Source organism: Bufo bufo, chromosome 9 (assembly GCF_905171765.1).
Source record: "Bufo bufo chromosome 9, aBufBuf1.1, whole genome shotgun sequence".
NCBI classification, from domain to species: domain Eukaryota; kingdom Metazoa; phylum Chordata; class Amphibia; order Anura; family Bufonidae; genus Bufo; species Bufo bufo.
The window spans coordinates 15,045,380-15,053,683 of NC_053397.1; the positions used below are offsets into that span (position 1 = coordinate 15,045,380).

Consider the following 8,304-nt stretch of genomic DNA (forward strand, 5'->3'; position numbering starts at 1 on the left):
TATTCCACTGTAACGGAAAAAAACGGAATCCATAAGACGGAAGTCAAAACGGAAGCCTCCGTCCTAATAGAAGTCTATGGGAATCATAATGGATCCGTCTGGTTCCCGTTATGCAAGACGGAAAACAAAGTCCTGTCGACTGGACTTTTTTGTCCGTTCTGCATAAAGTGAACCAGACGGATCCGTTATGATTCCCATAGACTTCTATTAGGACGGAAAGCAAAACGGAATGCCTCTTAAAGGCTTCCGTTTTGCATTCCGTCATAATACAAGTCTATGGGCAGCATAACGGATCCGTCCTTGTTTCCATTATGCAGGACTGGGGACTCCTGCATGATGGATCCGTTATGCTGCCCATAGACTTGTATTATGAAGGATCAAAACGGAATGCCTCTTAAAGGCTTCCGTTTCGACTTCAGTCTTATGGATTCCGTTATTTACCATTATAACCATGTTATAACGGAAAGCCAAAACGGAATACATAACGCTGATGTGAACCCACCCGTACTTCCACAGACTGTGGTGAGGAAGCTGAAGGTTCGTGCCTGGCAGGAATAGGGTTAAAATGGCACACAGACCCGACCAGGATGCACCGGTTGATCCCAGCCATCGCTTTAAGATACACAAAAGTTAAGAACAGGTGCATCAACCATAAAATCCCAGGTCAGACGAACAGATGGGAGCCTGGGTACACACTGAGCGCCCATATCGGGGATCAGCAACCTTCGGCACTCTGGCTGCTGTGAAACTACAACTCCCAGCATGCTCCATTCATTTTTATGGGAGTTCGGAGAAGAGCAGAGTAAGTATACATGCTGGGAGTTGTAGTTTCACAACAGCTGGAGTGCTGGAGGTTGCCTACCCCTGGCCTATATCCTAACACAAGGCAAGGCGTGTATACTTTCAGTCCAAACATAGGTACTGTACATAGTAACCGCTATAGATGCACACTCCTATGTAAAGAGACGCACAAGCTGGATACAATCGATATAATGACATCATCGCTGTGCAGAGTGAAAAACTACACAGCACAATTAGCCAGCAGAGCATGGTGGTGGTAGTAGAACTACAACCCCTAGCATGCACAGTCAGTGGCGTGGGCTGCAGGACATCATGGGGTAGTTGTCCTCAGTTATTATGAACTGGTCAACAATAGTAAATTTGCTACATTGTATCTGTTTAGAAAATGTCAGTGTTCTTTTATAAACGTTACGGAAAGTGAAATATTATTTATAAATAAAAGAATGTGAAGTCACTTGGCATCAAGAGGGGCGAGGGCACCAAAAAGAGACAGAAGCCGCCGCCACAATGTGGAAGGAATGGCTCAAGAACGCCAGGGCAAAAGATTGGGCTACAATGATGCCACCCATGGTAATGCCAGGATACTGGGACACAAGAGCCTTGTCGGCAACAATGTGAACTACAACCCCCCAAATACCTGAATGATCCAAGGTAATGCATCCTCCCCAGCAACACCAACCTCACTCAGCAATCAATGCCACGAGCTGCCATGTCGTCAATATAAAATAAAACACGGACTCTGCCCTATCTGCTCACACATCAATAGCGCGCGGCATTATCTGCCCAGAGATCATGTGAAGAACATCAGGAACGAAGGGCAGGAATGTGAGCAAGAAGCCGAGAGAGTCACTTGTCAATATACACACAATATACATACTGTTCTCTGCTACACAGATTTCCTGCAAAGAGGGAGTGTCAGCTCCACAGCCAAGAGAAGGCTATATACTATCATACCCATCAATATAGACACAGGCATGGAGAGGGAGAGTGTCAGCTCCACAGCCAAGAGAGGGCTATATACTATCATACCCATCAATATAGACACAGGCATGGAGAGGGAGAGTGTCAGCTCCACAGCCAAGAGAAGGCTATATACTATCATACCCATCAATACAGACACAGGCATGGAGAGGGAGAGTGTCAGCTCCACAGCCAAGAGAGGGCTATATACTATCATACCCATCAATATAGACACAGGCATGGAGAGGGAGAGTGTCAGCTCCGCAGCCAAGAGAGGGCTATATACTATCATACCCATCAATACAGACACAGGCATGGAGAGGGAGAGTGTCAGCTCCGCAGCCAAGAGAAGGCTATATACTATCATAACCATCAATATAGACACAGGCATGGAGAGGGAGAGTGTCAGCTCCGCAGCCAAGAGAAGGCTATATACTATCATACCCATCAATATAGACACAGGCATGGAGAGGGAGAGTGTCAGCTCCGCAGCCAAGAGAAGGCTATATACTATCATACCCATCAATATAGACACAGGCATGGAGAGGGAGAGTGTCAGCTCCGCAGCCAAGAGAAGGCTATATACTATCATACCCATCAATACAGACACAGGCATGGAGAGGGAGAGTGTGAGCTCTGCAGCCAAGAGAGGGCTATATACTATCATAACCATCAATATAGACACAGGCATGGAGAGGGAGAGTGTCAGCTCCGCAGCCAAGAGAAGGCTATATACTATCATACCCATCAATATAGACACAGGCATGGAGAGGGAGAGTGTCAGCTCCGCAGCCAAGAGAAGGCTATATACTATCATAACCATCAATATAGACACAGGCATGGAGAGGGAGAGTGTCAGCTCCGCAGCCAAGAGAAGGCTATATACTATCATACCCATCAATATAGACACAGGAATGGAGAGGGAGAGTGTCAGCTCCGCAGCCAAGAGAGGGCTATATACTATCATACCCATCAATATAGACACGGGCATGGAGAGGGAGAGTGTCAGCTCCGCAGCCAAGAGAAGGCTATATACTATCATACCCATCAATATAGACACGGGCATGGAGAGGGAGAGTGTCAGCTCTGCAGCCAAGAGAGGGCTATATACTATCATAACCATCAATATAGACACAGGCATGGAGAGGGAGAGTGTCAGCTCCGCAGCCAAGATAATCCCAGCTCATGCCCATCAGCACTGGCACAAGCAGGAACAGGACTGTCAGCTCTGCAGACAAGAGGACAGAACTAGTATGTTATTAACCCCTCTCTGCCCATCATAAAAGCATGAGCATAAGACCCTCTGCCCCCAGGAGATGGTGCTGCCCCTTCACAGCGGAGTGTGCCAGAGGATCAGCTCAGCAGCTGGGCGATGCCTGCCCTACCATGCCAATAAACATAGCCACCAGCCTGCTGCCAGATCCAGGTCACCCCTGCCCTGCCATACTTGGGGGGGGGGGGGGTTCAGCTGAGGACTGGCACTGAGGACTGGCATGCCAGCCATCACCCATCAACAAAGGCGCCAGCCTGCTGCCAGATCCCGGTCAACTGCCAGGCACCAGCTGCTGCCTCCTGAGGTGGGCACCGATCACCTGGTCTGTGCCCACCCAGTATGCACAGTAGCACAGAGGCTGCCTGTACCCGCCAGCTGAGAGAGTGAGGGAGCCGCTGGGCACCTACCCACTGCCAACAATGGGGCTCTTACTCACTCATCGCCCGCATCACCCAGTCTTACCCAGCCACAGTGCCAGCAGTCAGTGTGCTCCTAGCCGCGGTGTGTCATACTGTGCCCGCCGGGTGCTGCCGCCCCTGTGCCCACCGCCGTGTCAGCCCTCTCACTGACAGCAAGCGTAGCCGGCACGGAGGATGAGGGACGGAGGGGCGGTGCTAGGCAGATGAGCTGGGCGGGACCGAGAGGACGTCCCTCTGCAAACACTGGTCTGTGCACGTCGTTAGCTGGGTGTGGGCGGGGTAAGCGTATATGGAGGGCGTGGTTTGAGGTATGCCACGCCCTTCCTTAAGGCGGCAGGTTCATTTTTTTCTGAATGTTAGGAACCTGTAGAGGAGATTGCTGGGATGATACATTGTACCGGAAGGCTCCTGAAACTGTCAATCGGAATATTGTGATTATTGTGCCAGTTTCTTTAAAACCAGGACTTGTTTTATGGAGGGGAGAGTCATCCCAATCCTACTAGGAATATCCTATAGGGAACAATAGGCAGAGAGAGCTGGAGGCCCGGCAATTTGGCGACACCTTTGTTTCAGAAATTTCTGCCACTGAAAATCAGTTCTGTTTATCTGAATGGGGTTGTTTTGGCTGGGGGAAGGGAGGCATGGGTTTTTGGAGAAAAAGTTGCGCAAGTGAAATGACGCAGACATGGGACGCATTGTGACAACAGCCAGACAATCCTCCAGGGCCGGGCGGTGCTGGAGCGGTCACTGACTAGTGGTTGGGCGGTGCTGGAGCGGTCACTGACTAGTGGTTGGGCGGTGCTGGAACGGTCACTGACTAATGGTTGGGCGGTGCTGGACCGGTCACTGACTAGTGGTTGGGCGGTGCTGGACCGGTCACTGACTAATAGTTGGGCGGTGCTGGACCGGTCACTGACTAGTGGTTGGGCGGTGCTGGACCGGTCACTGACTAGTGGTTGGGCGGTGCTGGACCGGTCACTGACTAGTGGTTGGGCGGTGCTGGACCGGTTACTGACTAATGGATGGGCGGTGCTGGACCGATTACTGACTAGTGGCTGGGCGGTGCTGGACCGGTTACTGACTAGTGGTTGGGCGGTGCTGGACCGGTTACTGACTAGTGGTTGGGCGGTGCTGGACCGGTTACTGACTAGTGGTTGGGCGGTGCTGGACCGGTCACTGACTAGTGGTTGGGCGGTGCTGGAGCGGTCACTGACTAGTGGTTGGGCGGTGCTGGACCGGTCACTGACTAGTGGTTGGGCGGTGCTGGACCGGTTACTGACTAGTGGCTGGGCGGTGCTGGAGCGGTCACTGACTAGTGGTTGGGCGGTGCTGGACCGGTTACTGACTAGTGGTTGGGCGGTGCTGGACCTGTTACTGACTAGTGGTTGGGCGGTGCTGGAACGGTCACTGACTAGTGGTTGGGCTGTGCTGGACCGGTCACTGACTAGTGGCTGGGCGGTGCTGGAGCGGTCACTGACTAGTGGTTGGGCGGTGCTGGACCGGTTACTGACTAGTGGTTGGGCGGTGCTGGAACGGTCACTGACTAGTGGTTGGGCTGTGCTGGACCAGTCACTGACTAGTGGTTGGGCTGTGCTGGACCAGTCACTGACTAGTGGTTGGGCGGTGCTGGACTGGTTACTGACTAGTGGCTGGGCGGTGCTGGAGCGGTCACTGACTAGTGGTTGGGTGGTGCTGGACCGGTTACTGACTAGTGGTTGGGCGGTGCTGAAACGGTCACTGACTAGTGGTTGGGCTGTGCTGGACCGGTCACTGACTAGTGGCTGGGCGGTGCTGGAACGGTCACTGACTAGTGGTTGGGCGGTGCTGGACCGGTCACTGACTAGTGGCTGGGCGGTGCTGGAGCGGTCACTGACTAATGGTTGGGCGGTGCTGGACCGGTCACTGACTAGTGGCTGGGCGGTGCTGGAGCGGTTACTGACTAGTGGCTGGGCGGTGCTGGAGCGGTCACTGACTAATGGTTGGGCGGTGCTGGACCGGTTACTGACTAGTGGTTGGGCAGTGCTGGACCGGTTACTGACTAGTGGTTGGGCGGTGCTGGACCGGTTACTGACTAGTGGTTGGGCGGTGCTGGACCGGTCACTGACTAGTGGCTGGGCGGTGCTGGAACGGTCACTGACTAATGGTTGGGCGGTGCTGGAACGGTTACTGACTAGTGGTTGGGCGGTGCTGGACCGGTCACTGACTAGTGGTTGGGCGGTGCTGGAACGGTCACTGACTAGTGGCTGGGTGGTGCTGGACCGGTCACTGACTAATGGTTGGGCGGTGCTGGAACGGTCACTGACTAGTGGTTGGGCGGTGCTGGATGGTCACTGACTAGTGGTTGGGCGGTGCTGGAGCGGTCACTGACTAGTGCCTGGGCGGTGCTGGAACGGTCACTGACTAGTGGTTGGGCGGTGCTGGAGCGGTCTCTGACTAGTGGTTGGGCGGTGCTGGAGCGGTCACTGACTAGTGGTTGGGCGGTGCTGGAACGGTCACTGACTAGTGGTTGGGCGGTGCTGGATGGTTACTCACTAGTGGCTGGGCGGTGCTGGATGGTTACTCACTAGTGGTTGGGTGGTGCTGGATGGTTACTCACTAGTGGTTGGGTGGTGCGGGATCGGTCACTGACTAGTGGTTGGGCGGTGCTGGACCGGTCACTGACTAGTGGTTGGGCGGTGCAGGATCGGTCACTGACTAGTCCTCCCTATAAAACCGCCATATAAAAACTGGGTCAAGGGTATGTAACTAAAGGCAGAAATCAGGTACTGAAAGCAGGTCACAGCACTCTTGTAAGAGGGGCCCTTCTGTGTGTGGCCCTTGACCCAAGCACCGGCCCCACAGGAGGATGGCGCAGCAAAGAGGCAGATGCGTGAACTTGTAACAATCTATACTCCAATGAGGGCACAACACGTAGAGAGTCTATTAAAGGCACAGAGCTTGTGGTTACAGAACAGTCTCTCGAAGAGGGCACTCAGTGCAGTGGTTACAGTCTCTCTTAGAGGGCACACAGCATATTGGTTGCAGTCTCTCTTAGGGTCCATTCACACGTCTGCAATTTCGTTCCGCAAACGAAATTGCGGACCCATTCATTTCCATGGGGCCGCATGATGTGCGGCCCGGCTCCGGAAATGCGGACCCGCACTTCCGGGTCCGCATTTCCTTTCCCAAAAAAAATAGAACATGTCCTATTCTGCAATTGCGGACAAAAATAGGCATATTCTATTAGTGCCGGTGATGTGCGGTCCGCAAAATGCGGAACGCACATTGCCGGTGTCTGTGTTTTGCGGATCCATGGATCCGTGGATCCGCAAAACACAGTATGGACGTGTGAATGGAGCCTTAGAGAGCACACAGCATATTGGTTGCAGTCTCTCAGAGAGCCCACAGCATATTGGATGCAGTCTCTCAGAGAGCACACAACGTATTGGTTGCAGTCTCTCAGAGAGCACACAACGTATTGGATGCAGTCTCTCAGAGAGCACACAACGTATTGGTTGCAGTCTCTCAAACAGCACACAGCATATTGGATGCAGTCTCTCAGAGAGCACACAGCATATTGGTTGCAGTCTCTCAGAGAGCACACAGCATATTGGATGCAGTCTCTCAGAGAGCACACAGCATATTGGTTGCAGTCTCTCAGAGAGCACACAACGTATTGGATGCAGTCTCTCAGAGAGCACACAGCATATTGGTTACAGTCTCTCAGAGAGCACACAGCATATTGGATGCAGTCTCTCAGAGAGCACACAGCATATTGGTTGCAGTCTCTCAGAGAGCACACAACGTATTGGTTACAGTCTCTCAGAGAGCACACAACGTATTGGTTACAGTCTCTCAGAGAGCACACAACGTATTGGATGCAGTCTCTCAGAGGGCACACAGCATATTGGTTGCAGTCTCTCAGAGAGCACACAACGTATTGGATGCAGTCTCTCAGAGAGCACACAACGTATTGGTTACAGTCTCTCAGAGAGCACACAACGTATTGGATGCAGTCTCTCAGAGGGCACACAGCATATTGGTTGCAGTCTCTCAGAGAGCACACAACGTATTGGATGCAGTCTCTCAGAGAGCACACAGCATATTGGTTGCAGTCTCTCAGAGAGCACACAACGTATTGGTTACAGTCTCTCAGAGAGCACACAACGTATTGGTTGCAGTCTCTCAGAGAGCACACAACGTATTGGATGCAGTCTCTCAGAGAGCACACAACGTATTGGATGCAGTCTCTCAGAGAGCACACAGCATATTGGATGCAGTCTCTCAGACAGCACACAGCATATTGGTTGCAGTCTCTCAGAGAGCACACAACGTATTGGTTGCAGTCTCTCAGAGAGCACACAGCATATTGGTTGCAGTCTCTCAGAGAGCACACAGCATATTGGTTGCAGTCTCTCAGAGAGCACACAACGTATTGGTTACAGTCTCTCAGAGAGCACACAGCATATTGGTTGCAGTCTCTCAGAGGGCACACAACGTATTGGTTGCAGTCTCTGTTGGAGGTCACAGCTTTACCGGACATGCCTCCACTGCTCCACATATATAACTCGCAATGAGACACGCAAAGCAACTTCATATATGTTCCACTCTGCCCGGAGCCCACACATTCCCACCCATCACCAGAACCAAGCCTGTAAAAGTCATAGAACGCAACCAGCCGTGAACTGGTAAAGACGCAGCGCCTGCAGTGGAAGGGCGGTTGTAACGCAGCGGTGCGCCGCATAGTAAATACCGTTCCGTTCAGACTCTGTTGATCGGGGGTGCGGTTCCTGCCGACGCGCGATGTGCACTTCTAGCTCCACTGTATATATTAAGAATGTTGTTCTACAAGATGAACCAACCCGCGCTCGT

The 8,304-nt window shown here is 52.4% G+C and overlaps 1 protein-coding gene across 1 annotated transcript in view; it reads right to left on the reverse strand.

The window, feature by feature from the left end:
• MGLL (monoglyceride lipase) overlaps window positions 1-3,630 on the reverse strand; it is a 51,151-nt gene extending 47,521 nt beyond the window's left edge. Inside the window, 1 exon segment of the mRNA XM_040408585.1 lies at window positions 3,497-3,630. The gene's annotated coding sequence lies outside the window, so the exon portion shown is untranslated.
• Window positions 3,631-8,304: the final 4,674 nt, after the last annotated feature.